The sequence below is a fragment of the Scyliorhinus canicula genome, chromosome 1, assembly GCF_902713615.1.
Source record: "Scyliorhinus canicula chromosome 1, sScyCan1.1, whole genome shotgun sequence".
Lineage (NCBI taxonomy): Eukaryota > Metazoa > Chordata > Chondrichthyes > Carcharhiniformes > Scyliorhinidae > Scyliorhinus > Scyliorhinus canicula.
Genome location: NC_052146.1, coordinates 26,390,747 through 26,407,608, shown reverse-complemented (window position 1 = coordinate 26,407,608; position 16,862 = coordinate 26,390,747). Strand labels below are relative to the sequence as shown.

General features: G+C 50.9%; 1 protein-coding gene and 1 long non-coding RNA gene across 2 annotated transcripts in view; both read right to left on the bottom strand.

Annotated features, from left to right (window-relative positions):
• The window catches only part of pxmp2 (peroxisomal membrane protein 2), a 71,676-nt gene that overhangs the window by 41,420 nt on the left and 13,394 nt on the right, over nucleotides 1–16,862 (bottom strand). The window lies entirely within an intron of this gene.
• LOC119953025 lies at nucleotides 9,285–15,834 on the bottom strand. The gene is made up of 2 exons (XR_005457946.1): nucleotides 15,547–15,834; nucleotides 9,285–9,603 (listed from the first exon to the last, which is right to left on the bottom strand). It is a non-coding gene; the product is annotated as an uncharacterized LOC119953025 (long non-coding RNA).

Sequence of the window (16,862 nt, the reverse complement as noted above, 5' to 3'; positions counted from 1 at the left end):
CGGGAGGCACTAGTGGGGGCGACACTGTCTGTAGCTAAGGGTAATGGAAATGTCAAATGTGCATGATTAAATCATGTTAGACCTGATCCATGTGAAGTCTCTGTTATGTTAACCTTCACAGCGGCCCAGCCAGCATCCCCACCCCCGGTTACCATCTGCTCCCCCCACCCTGCACCCCTAGGCACAGTGGTCCAAGGTCAAACACCCCCATTGCAGACCCCATTCAGAGGATGGTTGTGAGCACGCTGTCTTCAGAAAACAGGAGTTAGACTTTAATATAAACTGAGAGGCACCAGAGCTTATCTCACAGCAGGTTATCATCACTCTCCTGCCTTGTATATTGACCCATTGACAGTGCTGACATAGGTCCATCACCCTGGGGTGATGTGCCGGATCCCTTGCCTCCACCTGTCCTCCATCCTCCAACTCCTCCCTGGACCCTTCCACCAGCCCCTCCTGCTCCACCTCCTCAGCATGTCACCATGCTGCTGTGCCAGGTTGTAGAGGGCACAGCAAGCCACCACAAAGACTATCTGGGGGGCTGTACTGCAGTCACCACCAGAGCGGTCCAGGCATATGAACTGCATTTTTAGCAGTCTCATGCACCACTCAATGGCAGCACAGGTGGTAACATGGGTTTCTTGATGTCAGGTCTCCGCCTTGATCTCTGACCTCCAAACTGGTATTGTCAGCCAGGACTACTGCGGGTACCCCTTATCCCCAAGAGTCAACCTGTCATCCATGGATGGTCGATGGTGTCGGGGATTTCCAGTGTCCAGGATGCAGCTGTCATGCTCGCTCCCTGGGAAGCATGCACACATGTGTATTATCCAGAGGTAGTAGTCTCCTGCGGCAGTTGCTATGTTATCTCATCGAATGACCAACGACATCTGTACACCTTGGGCCATTGCTGGAGTCTCCCTTTGCGTCCCTCCTTGGCCTGATGGGCAGCCGGGTCTTCAGGGTGTGCGGTGGCTCCCTGCACATGGGAAGCCACCTCCAGACTGCATCGACACTGCTGCCTTCTCTGGCGTCCAGCCACCTGGACTGCCAGCAGCACCATGAGGATATCCTCCGCAAGATTGAGAACACCAGACATTCTGGAGAAGGAACAAGGGGCCAAGGTCCCAGCTTCGATCCCGGTCCTGGGTCACTGTCCTGAGGAGTTTGCACATTCTCCAGTGTCTGCGTGGGTTTCACCCCCACAACGCAAAGATGTGCAGGGTAGGTGGATTGGCCACACTAAATTGCCCATTAATTGGAAAAAAATGAATTGGGTACTCTAGATTTATTTTTTAAAAAGGAATTGGAGAAGGAGAGACGTCGACAATCAGTTAGGGCTTCCACCCCGAAACAACCAATCCCCTATCCCAGAGTGTGTCCCGCCTTCCCTCAGAGTATCATCCACTGAGCCAGCTGTGCTGGAAAACCTCGCTCTGCACACTCACCCCAGCCACATCAGGAGCCCCTAGACCCCAGTCCCAGATCCCTGACGGGAACATTGGGAGGTGCCCTCCCCTGATCCACACACTCATTCTTTGGATGCAAGGATATCCCCAGCGCTGAAGCCCAGATCATGAGTGTATGATTGTTGGCTGCTGCCTCTATGGTGCTGACGCTTCTAGAATTCAGGCTTCAAGGTTTTATTGAAATGCAATGCAATAATCATTATCTGAGACATGGCATGTGTACCCACGAGAAGCCACTAAAGAATATTTTATTTATTAAACGGTCAATAGTAGCAAAGATTTGAAAATCTACCACATATCACACTAATCATTAACCAACAAGGAGACGTCACCATTCCATATTGGTACTGTTGGAAACCTTTTGCCTGTCTGCGTGTTCTTTTTAACCCCTCCGCCGCTGACTGCCTTTGATCTACCATCTTCTTGCTAGCGGCTATAACACTGAGATGTTTGCTTGAACACCCTTGATTTAATGGACTTACCCAGGACTTCCTTTTTAGATTCTGTGGCAGAGCCCGTGATGTCAGTTTGATAGACTTGGCAAGCAGCCAATTGGTGAATCTGAAATATCTCCTTATTTGCGATTGGTGGAGCCACATCTACTTGCAAAGACTGGCAGAAACTTCCACTCTTCCGCAAACAGCAATTGTAGCTCATTCATTTGCTAGTTTTAAGCTGAGGTTGACAGATTTTTGTTAACCAAAGATATTAAGACAGGTTTACAGAGCTAAGTTGCACACTACCCTGCTGTAAAAATGGGACCAATTATTATAAATATAACATATACCAAGGTATACACTTGGCACACACTAAATACTATGTTAGTTAATCACCTATCTGCTGAAGCCCAAAGTAAACATTAGTTGAACATGAATTAACAGACAAACTGCGTTAGATTATAAACTATAAATTTCACATTAAAATGGCAGGTACAACAAAGACAGACTGTATGAACTGGTTCAGCCTTCTACTAGGCATTGAGGTTATCAAACTCAGTCAAAGTCCTTAAAAACACTGCCTTCCTTCCAAAGAAAAACTCTGGTCCTTCAGGATCCCAAACCAAAAATAGCACAGTCAACCCAAGTTCCAGGGGTACAGAATTCACAAAAAAGATGGCACTCATTTGCAAAATTTCCTTATCAGAGTCTTGGTGGCATAGATCGCCAATGTTATCTTACAGTAACAGAAACATCTGCAACAACATGCTTTTTCTCAACTTCTGGATCTAGTCTCAGTCTTCTTCAGTTTACCTGTACTGCAGCACTGGACTCATCACCTTCTGCCCTCTGATGGCATGGTCTCATTTTGGAAAGTTTCAACCAGAGATTTTTGTTTCCAATCTTAGTGTTGGTCTTACCGCTTCAAGTTTACCTTTTCAGTTAGCGTCTGTCTCATACAATTCATGGAATGCCCATTGATTCCATCACACCTTTCACATTTTCCCTAGCAAGAAGCCACCCATCCACCTCTAACTGGGGAGCATAATAGTCATTGAAACTAAGGGGATAGTACATGTCGCCAAGCACAAATAGTTCGAAGAATTGGAGGTGAAGGATGAGGTTATGGGGTCAGGGGATAAAAGCTCTCAGCACCGAGATCTTGGGAGTTCATGAAGGGCAATTAGGGTCGGACAATAAATTTGCTGGCCTGGCCAGCAATGCCCACATCCAGTAAAATAATTTTTTTAAGGTTGTCAGCATAACATTACATCCAGATATTGGAGATGGGATTTTATAATGTGCCGCAGACGGTGGTTGTGTTAGAAGTCCACTGATCAGATTTGCTCAGAGCAAAGATGTTCCCACAAGAAAATGATGGGACTCCCAAATCTAGACTCCTTTGGATCTCAAAGAGAATATTGAGTAGGACAAGACAAAAAATAGGAAACATATGTCAGATACCAAGAGCGCAATACTTCAGAAAGCCTAGAGCTGTATAAAAAGTGTAAGGAGGCAATTAAAATGGAAATTAGGAAGGCAATGAAACTGCATGAAAAAATATTGTAAAGTAAAATCAAGGAAGATCCTAATATGTTTTATAAATATATAAGGAACAAGAGAATAACTTAAGAAATAACGGGGCCAATTGGGTGTCAGAAAGGTAATTTGTGCACGGAGGTGGAAGAAGCAGACCAGCTTCGTAATTGTTTAAAAGTCTTTCATGGACTATGTGCTACCCCATCCCCAACTGCCCCCCTAGAAAGTGTTGTGAACCTACTTGAACTGTGACAATTCATCTGATACAGTTACACCCACAGGAATTCCTGGATTTTGAGCAAATAACAGTAAAGGAACAATGGTACAGTTCCAAATAAGGATGGTGTGTCTTGCAGGGGAACTCACAGATGGTGCTGCTCCCAAGCATCTGCTGCTCTTGTCCTTCCAGGTAGTAGAGGTCTCGGTAAATAAATAAATAAATTTAATAATAAGATGCTTTTGACAGAGTTTTGGTGAATTGCTGCAGTTAATCTTATATCTAGTACACACTGTTTTCACTGTGCGTGAATGGCAGAAGGTGTGAATAATTAACTTGGTGGATAGAGTGCTGATCAAGCAGACAGCTTTGTCATGGATGGTGTTGAGCTTTTTGAGTGTTATTGAAATGAAATGAAAATGAAAATCGCTTATTGTCACGAGTAGGCTTCAATGAAGTTACTGTGAAAAGCCCCTAGTCGCCACACTCCGGCACCTGTCCGGGGAGGCTGGTACGGGAATCGAGCCGTGCTGCTGGCCTGCTTGGTCTTCTTTAAAAGCCAGCGATTTAGCTCAGTGAGCTAAACCAGTCATCCAGGCAAATTAGTATTCCGGCACACTTCTGAATTGTACCTTGTGGACATACTTTGGGGAGTCAGGGAGGTGTGTTGTCCACCATGGGATTCCCTGTCTCAGATCTGCCCTGGTAACTATAATACGAACATGGGTGCTCCCGTTCAGTTTTGTCTCAAATGGTAATCTCCAGGATGTTGCTAGGGGGGATTCAGCAATGGTAATTCTTTTGAATGTCATGGGGAGGTGGTTAGATTCTCTCATGTTGGAAATGGTCATCATCTGGCACTTGTGTGACATGAATGTTACTTTGCAACAGTTTTCACTAAGAGAAAGGGATGAAACAGGCATTAGACGCAATTCCAACACCGTGTTGAGCCCTGCGTGGATCTGGGCGCGCTGGTTAAATAGCGGGAGAGGGAAAAGAACCAGTTTGCAATTCACCCGGCCCGGTCCGATGGAGAGTTCCGGATCTAGTCCAAATATGACGAGCATATTATTAACCTTAATTTGTATTCATTTACATCTCATTAGTGAGATTGAAGCCAATTGCAGCATGATTTATACGACTCCTCAGTGAGAAATCACACGAGTGTCGCTGAGTACTCCTTTTCAAAAACGTGAAGCTGGCGCAATGGCTGCTGAGGGAAGTGAGGAGGTGAGTAGCTATTTCCATTTTCTGGCATGCAGATCAAGGACACTGGAGTTGCTGCCCCAGTGCTCAGGGTTGGGGGATCCCTCAGGGAAGTTGGGCTTGGTCGAGGCTGAAGCGGTCCAGGTCAGGGGTCGCCACAGGGCCGGGGTGGGGGGTTGTTTTGGGTATGAGGCCTTCAAGCCAACTTTGAAATTATGGAGACCCATAACAGGGGCAAGCCACAGCTTCAGCCGGTCTGTCTGACTAAACACTTCCAGGACAGAGCCTTGCTGTTCCTTCAATGCTGAAATTCAATTATACTCCCTTTTACTGTGAACAGCCTCTAGCTGCACAGCTGATGGCTGTTACAAATGACGAATTAGCCATGTTAGTTATGAGAGCAGTTCACACTCCTCAACTCTCATGTGCCTACTCCAGCGTACACGTGCCATGCCTCAGAGGACGATTAGTGCATAGCACCTCACAGAAACTTTGAAGCCTGAACATTGTGCCTGAACTCTAGAGACATCAGCACCTTAGAGGCAGCTGCCAACAATCAAACACTAAACAGCTGGGCTGCAGCACTGTGGATCCTCTCGTGACCAAAGGGTAATTGTGTGGATCAGGAGAGGGAACCGGAGTACGGCCTCTCTACTGATCCCGGCAGAGGACCAGTGTCTGGGGTCTCGGGACTCCTGTTGTGGCAGGATTGAGTGTGCAGAGCAAGGTTTGCCAGCACAACTGGTTTGCTGGTCGGCATTCAGAGAAGGTGGGTGAGTCATGTTAAGAGTTGGTGGCGGGTCTGCACTTGTTGGCGGGATTTGAACATCCTGTGATGGAGGCCCCAACTGATTGTCAGTCTCTCTCCTTTTCCACTTCCTTCCAGATTGAAAAAGTTTTGCTGGTATGGATCCCGCAGAGGCTGCCCTCATATTGCCAGTGGCAGCTGAGGCAGGTAGCCAGAGAATAAGGCGGCAGCAGGGACACCACAGGTTGGAGGCAGCACGCCTATGTGCAGGGGGCTGCCGCACACTTTGAAGATCCTGCCATCCATCAGGCCGAGGAGGAACCCAGAGGGAGAGGCCAGAGATGGTCCAAGTTGCTGGTCTTTGGATGAGATGATGGGCAGCATGTGCCGCAGGATAAATGGCATGCATGTTGCCTTATGTATACCGGGGCATCAGGGAGTGCCTGCCGTTCATTAACAGGAAGGAGTTCCATTCCTGAATGTTCAGATTGTGTGTGAGCACTGTCTCCATTTTGTAAAAAATTATTTTAATTCAAATTTTCACATTTTCACAAAAAAGAAAACAGAAAATTCTAAGAACAAAAAGAACAAACCCTCCCCCCCACCGTGTATACAAAAGAGAAAAAATAAATTAACGCCCATCGTTGGCAAAAAACAGATATTCAACCCAAAACAAAAACAAAGAGACAACCCCCCTCCCCCCCCACCGAGTTGCTGCTGCTGCTGACCTTCTGATTTGACCGTTCAGCCAGTAGATCGAGGAATGGTTGCCATCTCCTGAAAAACCCCTGCACTGACCCCCCTTAGGGCAAATTTCACCTTCTCCAATTTAATAAACCCTGCCATATCGTTGACCCAGGCTTCCACGCATGGGGGCCTCGCATCATTCCATTGAAGAAGAATCCTCCGCCGGGCTACAAGGGACGCAAAGGCCAGAACACCGGCCTCTTTCGCCTCCTGCACTCCCGGCTCCACTGCAACTCCAAATATTGCGAGTCCCCAGCCTGGATTGACCCTGGATCCTACCACCCACGATACCGTCCTTGCTACACCCTTCCAAAATTCCCCCAGCGCTGGGCATGCCCAGAACATATGGACATGGTTTGCTGGGCCCCCAGAGCACCTAATACACCTGTCCTCGCTCCCAAAAAACCGGCTCATCCTTGTCCCAGTCATGTGAGCCCTATGCAGTACCTTAAACTGTATGAGGCTAAGCCTCGCACAAGAAGAGGAGTTCACCCTTTCCAGGGCATCCGCCCACGTCGCTTCCTCAATCTCCTCACCCAGCTCCTCCACCGAGGCCTCGTCTTCCTCCTGCATCACCTGGTACGGTTCCGAGATCCTCCCCACTCCAATCCACACTCCCGAGAGCACCCTGTCCTGAACCCCAAGTGGCGGCAGCAGAGGGAACCCTGCCACCTGCCGTCTGACAAACGCCCTTACTTGCATGTACCTAAAGGCGGTGAGCACTGTCTCCATATCATAACAATGTATGCCTGCTACCCGGGGACTGTGCATGGCAACTACATCCTGGGACATTTGGGAGATCCTCGACGTCTTTGAGAACCATCCCAGAATGACAGGTTGGCTCTTGGGGGACAAGAGGTAATAATATTATAATAATATAATAATAATCGCTTTTTGTCACAAGTCGGCTTCACTGAAGTTACTGTGAAAAGCCCCTAGTCGCCACATTCCAGCGCCTGTTCGGGGAGGCTGGTACGGGAACCCGCGCTGCTGTCTTGTTCTGCATTACAAGCCAGCTATTTAACCCACTGAAGTCCTGGCTGATGACACCAGTCAGGAGGCCTGAGATCGAGGTGAAGGCCCGATATAATGAGGCCCATGTTGCCATGCATTGCTGTCGTTGAGTGGTGCATTGGACTGCTCAAAATGCGGTTCTGATGCCTGGACCCCTCTGGTATTGCACTGCAGTACACCCCTCAGAGGGTCTCCTACTTTTTGCAACCTGCTCTACAACCTGACACAGCAGCGGGGAGACGTGCTGGAGGTGGGGAGAGGAGGAACATGCCAGACAATAATGATCTTTATTAGTGTCATAAGTAGGCTTACATTAAAACTGCAATGAAGTGACAAGGAAGGGTTGGAGAACGAACCCGGGGAGACCCACGGTGGAGCTGGAGGATGGAGAACAGGCAGCGGTCGCAAAGATCCGACATGCCCAGAGGACCAAAGAGGCCCTGCTTCTCAGAGGATGTGGCCTCGTCCGTCATCGCACCTCCTCTCCCCATCCCACCCACTGGGCGCGATTCTCCGCTGCCCACGACGGGTCGGAGAATAGCGGGAGGGCGTCTCCAACATTTTTCCCCCCCCCACGGCCGCCCCACGACACGAATCGCTGCTCGCCGTTTTTTACGCCGAACAGCGATTCTCCCCAGGCTGATGGGCCAAGTTCCCAGGCCTTTACGGCCATTTTTACGGCAGCAAACACACCTGCTTGCTGCCGTCGTAAAAACGGCCGCAACATGCCCGTTCTGGGCATCCAGAGCCCCGATTGGCACGGCAATACCACGGCCGTGCCAAGGGGGGCATGGGCCCGCGATCGGTGGGCACCGATCACGGGCAGTGCGTCCGTAACGGACGAACTCTTTCTCCCTCCGCCGCCCCGCAGGATCAGCCGCGGGGCGGCCGAAGAAGATGACGGCCCCGCGCATGTGTGGGTTGGAGCCGTCCAAACCGCACATGCGCGGCTGACGTCATCGTGCACGTCAGCCGGCGTGACGCTTGGACTTAGCGACGGTCGCTAAGGCCGCGATGCCGTGGTTTACGGGGCCCCGCTGCTAGCCCCGCCCGGGGGGGGAGAATTGGGTCCCGGGAGGGGACGCGGAGGCTGCCGTGAAACACGGCCAGTTTCACGGCAGCCTTTACGACTCGCCGCATTTGCGGAGAATCGCGCCCACTATCTCCCCACCACCATGCCTCCCGCCCCCCCATCGCATCCACTGTCTCCCCACCACCATGCCGCCCCCCCATCCCACCGACTGTCTCCCCCCCACCATGCCCCCCCCCCCCCCCCCCCACACAATTGCCTTGTTCCACCCTCCCGGGGTCTGAGTTACATCACTCCAGAGTGATATGGGTCTGTGTCGGCAACCTTAGCGGGTCAATGGCCGGAGGGTAATGATAATCCGTTGTGAGCTGAGCTCTGGTGCTCTTCAATCTACTGCAGTGACTTGAGACCAAGGTGGAGGCCCAATATAATGAGGCCCATGTTGCCACCCGTGCTGTCATTGAGCAGTGCAAGGACCACTCAAAATACCTGGACCACTCTCGTGGTGCCCTGCAGTAAACCCCCAGAGAATCCGACACTCCCGGAAGACCAGGGATGCCCTCACCCACACCCCTCTATTTCCCTCCTTCCCCTCCCTAAACTCCCCTCCCCCATTTCCCTCCTTCCCCTCAATCACCCCCCTCTCCGACCACCCTGTTCCACCACCCAAGGGTTTGTGTAACATCACTCCAGGGTGATGGGCCTGTGTCACCACAGTCATCTGGTCAATACGGTGATGACCCTCTGGGCTAGTGCCCTGGTCAGTTCCAACCCCACTTGACCCTAAATTGCAACATAATTGAAATTAATAAATTTTTATTTGAAGAACACCTCAAGTCTTTGGCCCTTCGTTGCCCAATAATCACAGATTTATAAATTTAAACACAATTAAGTTTATTAATAACAGTAACTATAATTAAATATGCAGCAAATACAACAGGCTAACTATTATCTAATTCCCAACCCCTCCACTTAAAACCTCATCCCACTCTATATACACACAAGACAGTCAAACACAGAGGGGAGAGGAAGGGGAGGGTAAAATAATACGTAAAAGGGATAAAGATAAGAGGCTTTGTTACAGATGGTTATTTCTTGTACACTTTCCTTCAAGGCTTTCAGGTCCAGATTTCTGTTTCCAGTATGTAATGGTATTCACTGTAGATTCATTCAGTTTCAGAAATACAGCAGCTTTTCTGCAGAAAACACAAAGGAGAGAGAGAGACCAGGTTCTTTTTCCTGAATGTCCAGGTCTCCAATTCTGCTTTCCTCGAATATTTGGAAATCATCCCACTCAGGTAGGACACAATCAACTTGTTACTGGGCAGAATATGGCCTTTTGGCCAATTCATTGGCCACCAGCAAATCAATCGAACAGAGTCCTGCCCCCATCTCTTGGGTGCCACAAAGTCTGAGTTCTTCTGTGGAAGTGGGCGCAGGAGCAGCAAGCTGCTCTTCTGTGCTGTTTTGCGGAGCTGAAGGCTGAGTTGCTGGACTCCCTGAATGCGACTACCAACAAGCTGCTTGAGACCCAGACAGCCCAGGGGGTGGCCATTCAGGAGTTGCAGCAGCAGGCCGCTGAGCAGGAGGAGGAGGACTTGGTCCTCGTGGGGAAGGTGGAGTTGCACGAGGCACTTCACAAAAAGTGGCAAGACCGCTTGGAGGAGCTGGATGTTCGCACGAGGCGAAAGAATTTGAGGATCCTGGGTCTGGCGGAGGGGCTGGAGGGGTCGGATCTTCCGTCTTATGTGACCACGATGCTGAGCTCGTTGATGGGAGCGGGGTCCTTCCATTTGCCCCTGGAGCTTGAAGGAACTCACAGAGTGCTGGCCAGGAGGCCCAAGTCAAATGAACCCCCGCGGGCGGTGCTGGTGCGGTTCCACCGATTCAGTGACCGGGAGTGTGTGCTGCGCTGGGCCAAGAAAGAGAGGAGCAGCAAGTGGGAGAATTTGGTCGTGAGAATCTACCAGGACTGGAGTGCGGAGGTGGCTAAGTGGAGGGCCGGGTTTAGCCGGACGAAGGCGGTGCTGCATGGCAAGCAGGTCAAATTTGGAATGCTGCAGCCTGCGCGTCTGTTGGTGACATATAAGGACCGGCACCACTACTTCGAGTCCCCGGAGGAGGCGTGGGCCTTTGAACAGGCGGAGAAGCTGGACTCGAACTAGGGTCTGGGGGCTGCGGGGTCCGGTGCACTATGGTCGTTGCTGTTTTTGCTGTTGCTGTTTTTGTAATTTTGACATGTGTTTTCTATGCTGGTTTTTTGCTCTGTTTCCAGGTGGGTCTGTTGGGTATGGTTTTGGGTTATGTGGGGAGTGTTGGGGGTTTGTTTTTTTTATTTCCTCTTCTGTACGGGGCTGGGGGATGGGGTGGAGCTGGAATTTGGGGAGCTGCGTCAGAAGGGTGGGGTAGGGCAGTGTGAAAGCGCGGGCTTTCCTCTGGTTTCCCGCGCTGTGGGGCAGGGGGGGGTGGAGCTGGTGGTGGGGGCGGGGCCTCTGCTGGTTTTTTCCCGCGCTGAAGCAGTGCCAAGGAGGTGTGGCAGGAGAGGGGATGACCCCATGCCGGGAGGAGCCGGGATTTAGCGGGAGTTGCCGGGGTCAGCAGAAGTCAGCTGACTCACGGAAGTACCATGGAGGGTGCGTCGCGGCTAGGAGGGGTCCTAGCCGGGGGGGTGGGGGGGCACCGGGTTGCTGCTGGAAGGGCCAGGAGAGAGTTGGTGTGGGCCGGGGGGGTAGAGGGGAGGCGGTATCGTCATGGGGGACGGGTCGGGCAGGGTGTGCTGGCCTGGGGCGAGCAGTCGATGATCTATGGCTAGCCGGCGGGGGAGGGGGGGGCGGGGTGCCCTCTGATCCGGCTGATCACCTGGAACGTGAGGGGGCTGAATGGGCCGGTTAAGCGGGCTCGAGTATTTTCTCATTTGAAGGGGCTGAAGGCGGACGTGGCTATGCTCCAGGAGACCCACTTGAAGGTGGCGGACCAGGTTCGTCTGAGGAAGGGGAGGGTGGGGCAGGTGTTCCATTCAGGATTAGACGCGAAGAACCGGGGGGGGTGGCAATTCTGGTGGGGAAGAGGGTGGCGTTCGAGGCGTCTGAGATGGTGTCGGACAACGAGGGCAGATATATTATGGTGAAGGGTAGGCTGCAGGGAGAGAAGGTGGTGCTGGTTAATGTGTATGCCCCGAATTGGGATGATGCTGGCTTTATGAGGCGCCTGTTGGGCCGCATTCCGGACCTGGAGGCAGGGGGCCTGATCATGGGGGGAGACTTTAACACAGTGCTAGATCCCCCACTGGACCGGTCCAGTTCAAGGACGGGTAGGAGGCCGGCGGCGGCCAAGGTGCTGAGGGGGTTTATGGACCAGATGGGAGGGGTGGATCCCTGGAGGTTTGGGTGGCCGAGGGCGCGGGAGTATTCCTTTTTCTCCCATGTTCATAGGGTTTACTCCCGAATAGATTTTTTCGTCCTGAGCAGGGGATTGATCCCAAAGGTGCAGGATGCCGAGTATTCGGCCATAGCAATTTCAGACCATGCTCCACACTGGGTAGATTTGGAGATGGGGGAGGCGCGGGACCAGCGCCCGCTGTGGCGCCTGGATGTGGGGATGCTGGCTGATGAGGAGGTGTGTAGGAGGGGCTGGGGGCGCCGATTGAGTTGGAGGAGCTAGTCAGGGGGATTGGTCAAATGCAGTCAGGTAAGGCGCCGGGGCCGGATGGGTTCCCGGTGGAATTTTTTTTAAAGTATGTGGATCTGGTGGGCCCCCTGTTGGTGCAAGCCTTCAATGAGGCATGGGAGGGGGGGGGGGCTTTGCCCCCGACGATGTCACGGGCGCTGATCTCCCTGATCCTGAAGTGGGACAAGGACCCCTTGCAGTGTGGATCATACAGGCCAATCTCGCTCCTCAAATGTTGACGCTAAGTTGCTGGCGAAGATCCTGGCCACCAGGATAGAGGACTGTGTGCCAGGGGTGACACACGAGGATCAGACAGGATTTGTCAAGGGAAGACAGCTCAACACGAATGTGCGGAGATTGTTAAATGATTCCCTTTGCTTCCCGCCAGGGGGGTGAGTGACAGGGTGCTTTCGGGGGTCTGGGTCGGGGATGGGAATATATCTGATATCTACAAGATAATGCAGGAGGTGGAGGAAGCGTCAGTAGAGGAACTAAAGGCTAAGTGGGAGGGGGAACTGGGGGAACAGATCGAAGATGGGACATGGGCTGATGCCCTGGAGAGGGTTTACTCTTCCTCCTCATGTGCGCGGCTTAGCCTCATCCAATTCAAGGTGCTGCCCCGGGCCCACATGTCCGGGTCTAGGATGAGTAGGTTCTTTGGGGGTGAAGACAGGTGTGACAGGTGTTCGAGGAGTCCAGCGAACCATGCCCATATGTTCTGGGCATGTCCGGCAATGGAGGAGTTCTGGAAAGGGGTGGAGAGGACGGTGTCGAGGGTGGTAGGATCCAGGGTCAAGCCAGGCTGGGGACTCGCGATTTTTGGGGTTGGGGTGAAGCCGGGAGTGCAGGAGGCGAAAGAGGCCGATGTGCTGGCCTTTGCGTCCCTAGTAGCCCAGCGGAGGATCTTGCTACAGTGGAAGGATGCGAGACCCCCAAGCGTGGAGACCTGGATCAATGACATGGCGGGTTTTATTAAGCTAGAGAAGGTCAAATTCGCCCCGAGAGGATCGGCACAAGGGTTCTTTAGGCGGTGGCAACCTTTCCTCGACTTTCTGGCTCAGCGATAGGGTATAGGGACAGTAGCAGCAGCAACCCGGGGGGGGAGGGGGGGGAAGGGGGGGGGGGGGGGGGTGACGTTGACTATGTTTGCTTATTTAAGTTTAATTTAATTTATTTTTAAGTTCTCTTGTTGTTTACTGGGTTTGGGGGGGGGGGTGTGATACATGCCTTGATACGGTCTTGGGGGTGTTACAGTTATTATGGGGTTTTATTGTTGCTTTTCATTGTTTGTTGTTATATTTTCTGTAAAAAATTCCAATAAAAATTATTTTAAAAAAAGTAGTACCATATGCTACTTGGTTTAAAGGTACATGTCCATTCAGCACCCATGGATCAAAATGATAATAGCAAAAAAATATAAAGAAAGAGGGAGTCAGGAATCAATAGGAAGGACTCCGAAAATATACAAGGCTGGAGAGAGAGTGATGATAACTCGCTGTGAGGAAAGCTCTGGTGCTCCTCCGTATATTCCAAAGTCTGACCCGTCTTTCTGCTTACAGCGCACTCACACTGTTCTGAACAGGGTTTGCAATGGGGGCATTTGATCCTGCACAACTATGCCCAGGGAGAGGGGAGCGGAAGGCAACAAGGGGTGGGGGTGCAGGCAGGCCCATTGTAAAGATTAAAATGACAGAGGCTTCACATTGGGGCAGCAGGGTAGCATGGTGGTTAGCATAAATGCTTCACAGCTCCAGGGTCCCAGGTTCGATTCCCAGCTGGGTCACTGTCTGTGTGGAGTCTGCACGTCCTCCCACTGTGTGCGTGGGTTTCCTCCGGGTGCTCCGGTTTCCTCCCACAGTCTAAAGATGTGCGGGTTTGGTGGATTGGCCATGCTAAATTGCCCGTAGTGTCCTAATAAAAGTAAGGTTAAGGGGGGGGTTGTTGGGTTACGGGTATAGGGTGTATACGTGGGTTTGAGTAGGGTGATCATGGCTTGGCACAACATTGAGGGCCGAAGGGCCTGTTCTGTGCTGTACTGTTCTATGTTCTATGTATCAGGTGTAACATATTTTAATAGTGAACTATTGACATTTCTGTTGACCCTAGCTACAGAGAGTGACCCCACCCACCCAAGTACTCACTCAGTGATCCTCAATATTTTTGATCATTCGTGGTCGACTGCTACATCTCGGTGTGTCCCCAGGATGCACATCAGAGATAGAGGCAGCCTGCTCCTTTCCATGCTCTTTGGCCTTTGATGCCCTTGGCGGATATCCTCTCTAGGGCCTGGAACTGGGGGCTCTGGCCGACTTACCGGTGCCACTGGCATGCCACCCTGTTCTGCCTGCTGCCCTTGAGATGCACCAGGAGGGGTGGAGGCAGGATTCAAGGGAACTGGAGCCTGTTGTTGTCTCCTTGGTGGAAAGCCCCAGATTGGCCTCCAGTGCATCCTCCTCCCTGACAATGTCAGTTGGGCACTAGGGGTCTCCATGGGACAGAAAGACAGCTGGATTGAACTCCAGAGGCTTCTGAGTCATCTGGCTTTGCCACCTTTGGTGGCTCCCAATTATTTGCACCATGATGTTGTCACTCTCAGCGATGCTCCTCTGTGACTAGGCCACGTTCTGGAGTGCCTCAGCAATGTCCACCTGTGTCTGGGACAGGCCCCTCAGCGACTAGAACATGATTTTAAGGCCCTCAGCCATGGTCATCAGAGACTGAGCCATGCATTGGACACCACCCATCAAGACACGGACCTTGTGCTCCAGGCTTTCCACTGCCTTCGCAATCCTTGCAGTGTTGACCTCAGTGCAACATTTCCTGCCACTTTACCTGCTACGTCCCGTACCAGCCTCCCCAGACAGGCGCCGGAATGTGGCGACTAGGGGCTTTTCACAGTAACTTCATTGAAGCCTACTCGTGACAATAAGCGATTTTCATTTCATTTAATTTTCATTTGAAGCCTTTGGAACTCCTCCAATTGCCTATGTAGTTGCTGGAATGTACCACCTTCGCTACTGAATGTCACGGCTGTGTCCTATTATCTACATCAGCTGTGGGATAACCTTGTTCAGCATCTGACTGGGGCCCAGCTAAGTCCTGCGATCCAGCAAATCTCCGACTGCTGTGACCCTTGAATGTTCCTGCCTCCACTTGATGTGCATCAACAACTGTGTCTCGCTCACCAGATTGTGCCCTAGAAGCCTGTCCACTAATGTCGCCCACCAACATGTGTGTCTCTGCGCTGGTAGAAGGTGGGGCGATACCTGTGGCACCATGCCGATATTCTCTTCGGAGCTCTCCACCGAGGTGGTCTCATGGGGGGGGGGGGGGGGGGGGGGGGGGGGGGGGGGTCATAAGGAGATTCTGCAAGATAATGGACACATGGTCTATGAGAGGGAAGGACCATTTTGTTTGACGTAAACTGCTAACTTAAAACAGGTCATCTGGGTGAAGGGGCAATGGATCCTCACCTCTGTGATGCAGGCCAGCCTCGCTGTGGATCATCTCTCCTCGGTCATCCACACAATCTCCAGGGCCTGTACTTCATAGGGGTGAGGACTCAGATCTCTTGTATTCTGTCTCCCGCCTTGGCCGTTTCCCATTGATTTTATTCTGGGCTATCTTCTCTTCCAGGGACAAATAGAGGGCATTGTGAGCCGCTCGCTTGATGGATCAAGTTGGCAATTGTAGTTATTATCAATAAAAGTTGATTGTGTTAAATTTACAAACCTGATAACTCTAGTCATTACAGTAAGAAGTCTTACAACACCAGGTTAAAGTCGAACAAGTTTGTTTCAAACACTAGCTTTCGGAGCACTGCTCCTTCCTCAGGTGAATGAAAATGAAATGAAATGAAAATCGCTTATTGTCACGAGTAGGCTTCAATGAAGTTACTGTGAAAAGCCCCTAGTCGCCACATTCCGGCACCTGTCCGGGGAGGCTGGTACGGGAATCGAACCGTGCTGCTGGCCTGCTTGGTCTGCTTTAAAAGCCAGCGATTTAGCCTTGTGAGCTAAACCAGCCCCTATGAAGTTCACCTGAGGAAGGAGCAGTGCTCCGAAAGCTAGTGTTTGAAACAAACTTGTTGGACTTTAACCTGGTGTTGTAAGACTTCTTACTGTGCTCACCCCAGTCCAACGCCGGCATCGCCACATCATGTCTAGTCATTAGGCAGCGAAAGACCAAAGACTTTGGGTATTTTTTTAAATAATTGTTAATTTCAACTGTGTTACAACTCAGGGTCAAGTGGGGCTGGAATCGAGCACACACTGGCCCAGGATGTCATAAAAATAAGACGGGAACAAGAAAAGCAGACTATTTTCATTAATTGAGGGGGCTATAATGAGTAGCCATGGATACAAGATTAAATGAAAGAGATTTAGAACAGAACACGAGAAACTGCTTTGCACAGACAGTTGTAGGATTCACTTCCAGAGTTATCGGTTGTGGCAGAAACTATGTCAACATTCAAGACTGGACTGAATGGTTAGCTGATGGTAAAGGGGAAAGGATCATGGGAACAAGGCATGTACATGTGATTAGGATTATTTGTTCACGTGAAGGATAAATGCCAACACAGACTGATTGAAGCAAATGGTCGTTTTTTGTGTTAAACCCTCCATGTATGTATTAATATTGTAAGATGGAAAAAAAGGAGGAAAATGTAGCTAATTTAAAAAGTTAAACTTATCACAGAATTCTCAGTCAAGGCCTTAAACACCACATGCATATTGACATTTGTCTACCGTCCACAAACAAGTCTTTTATATTTGTTTTCATTTCAGCT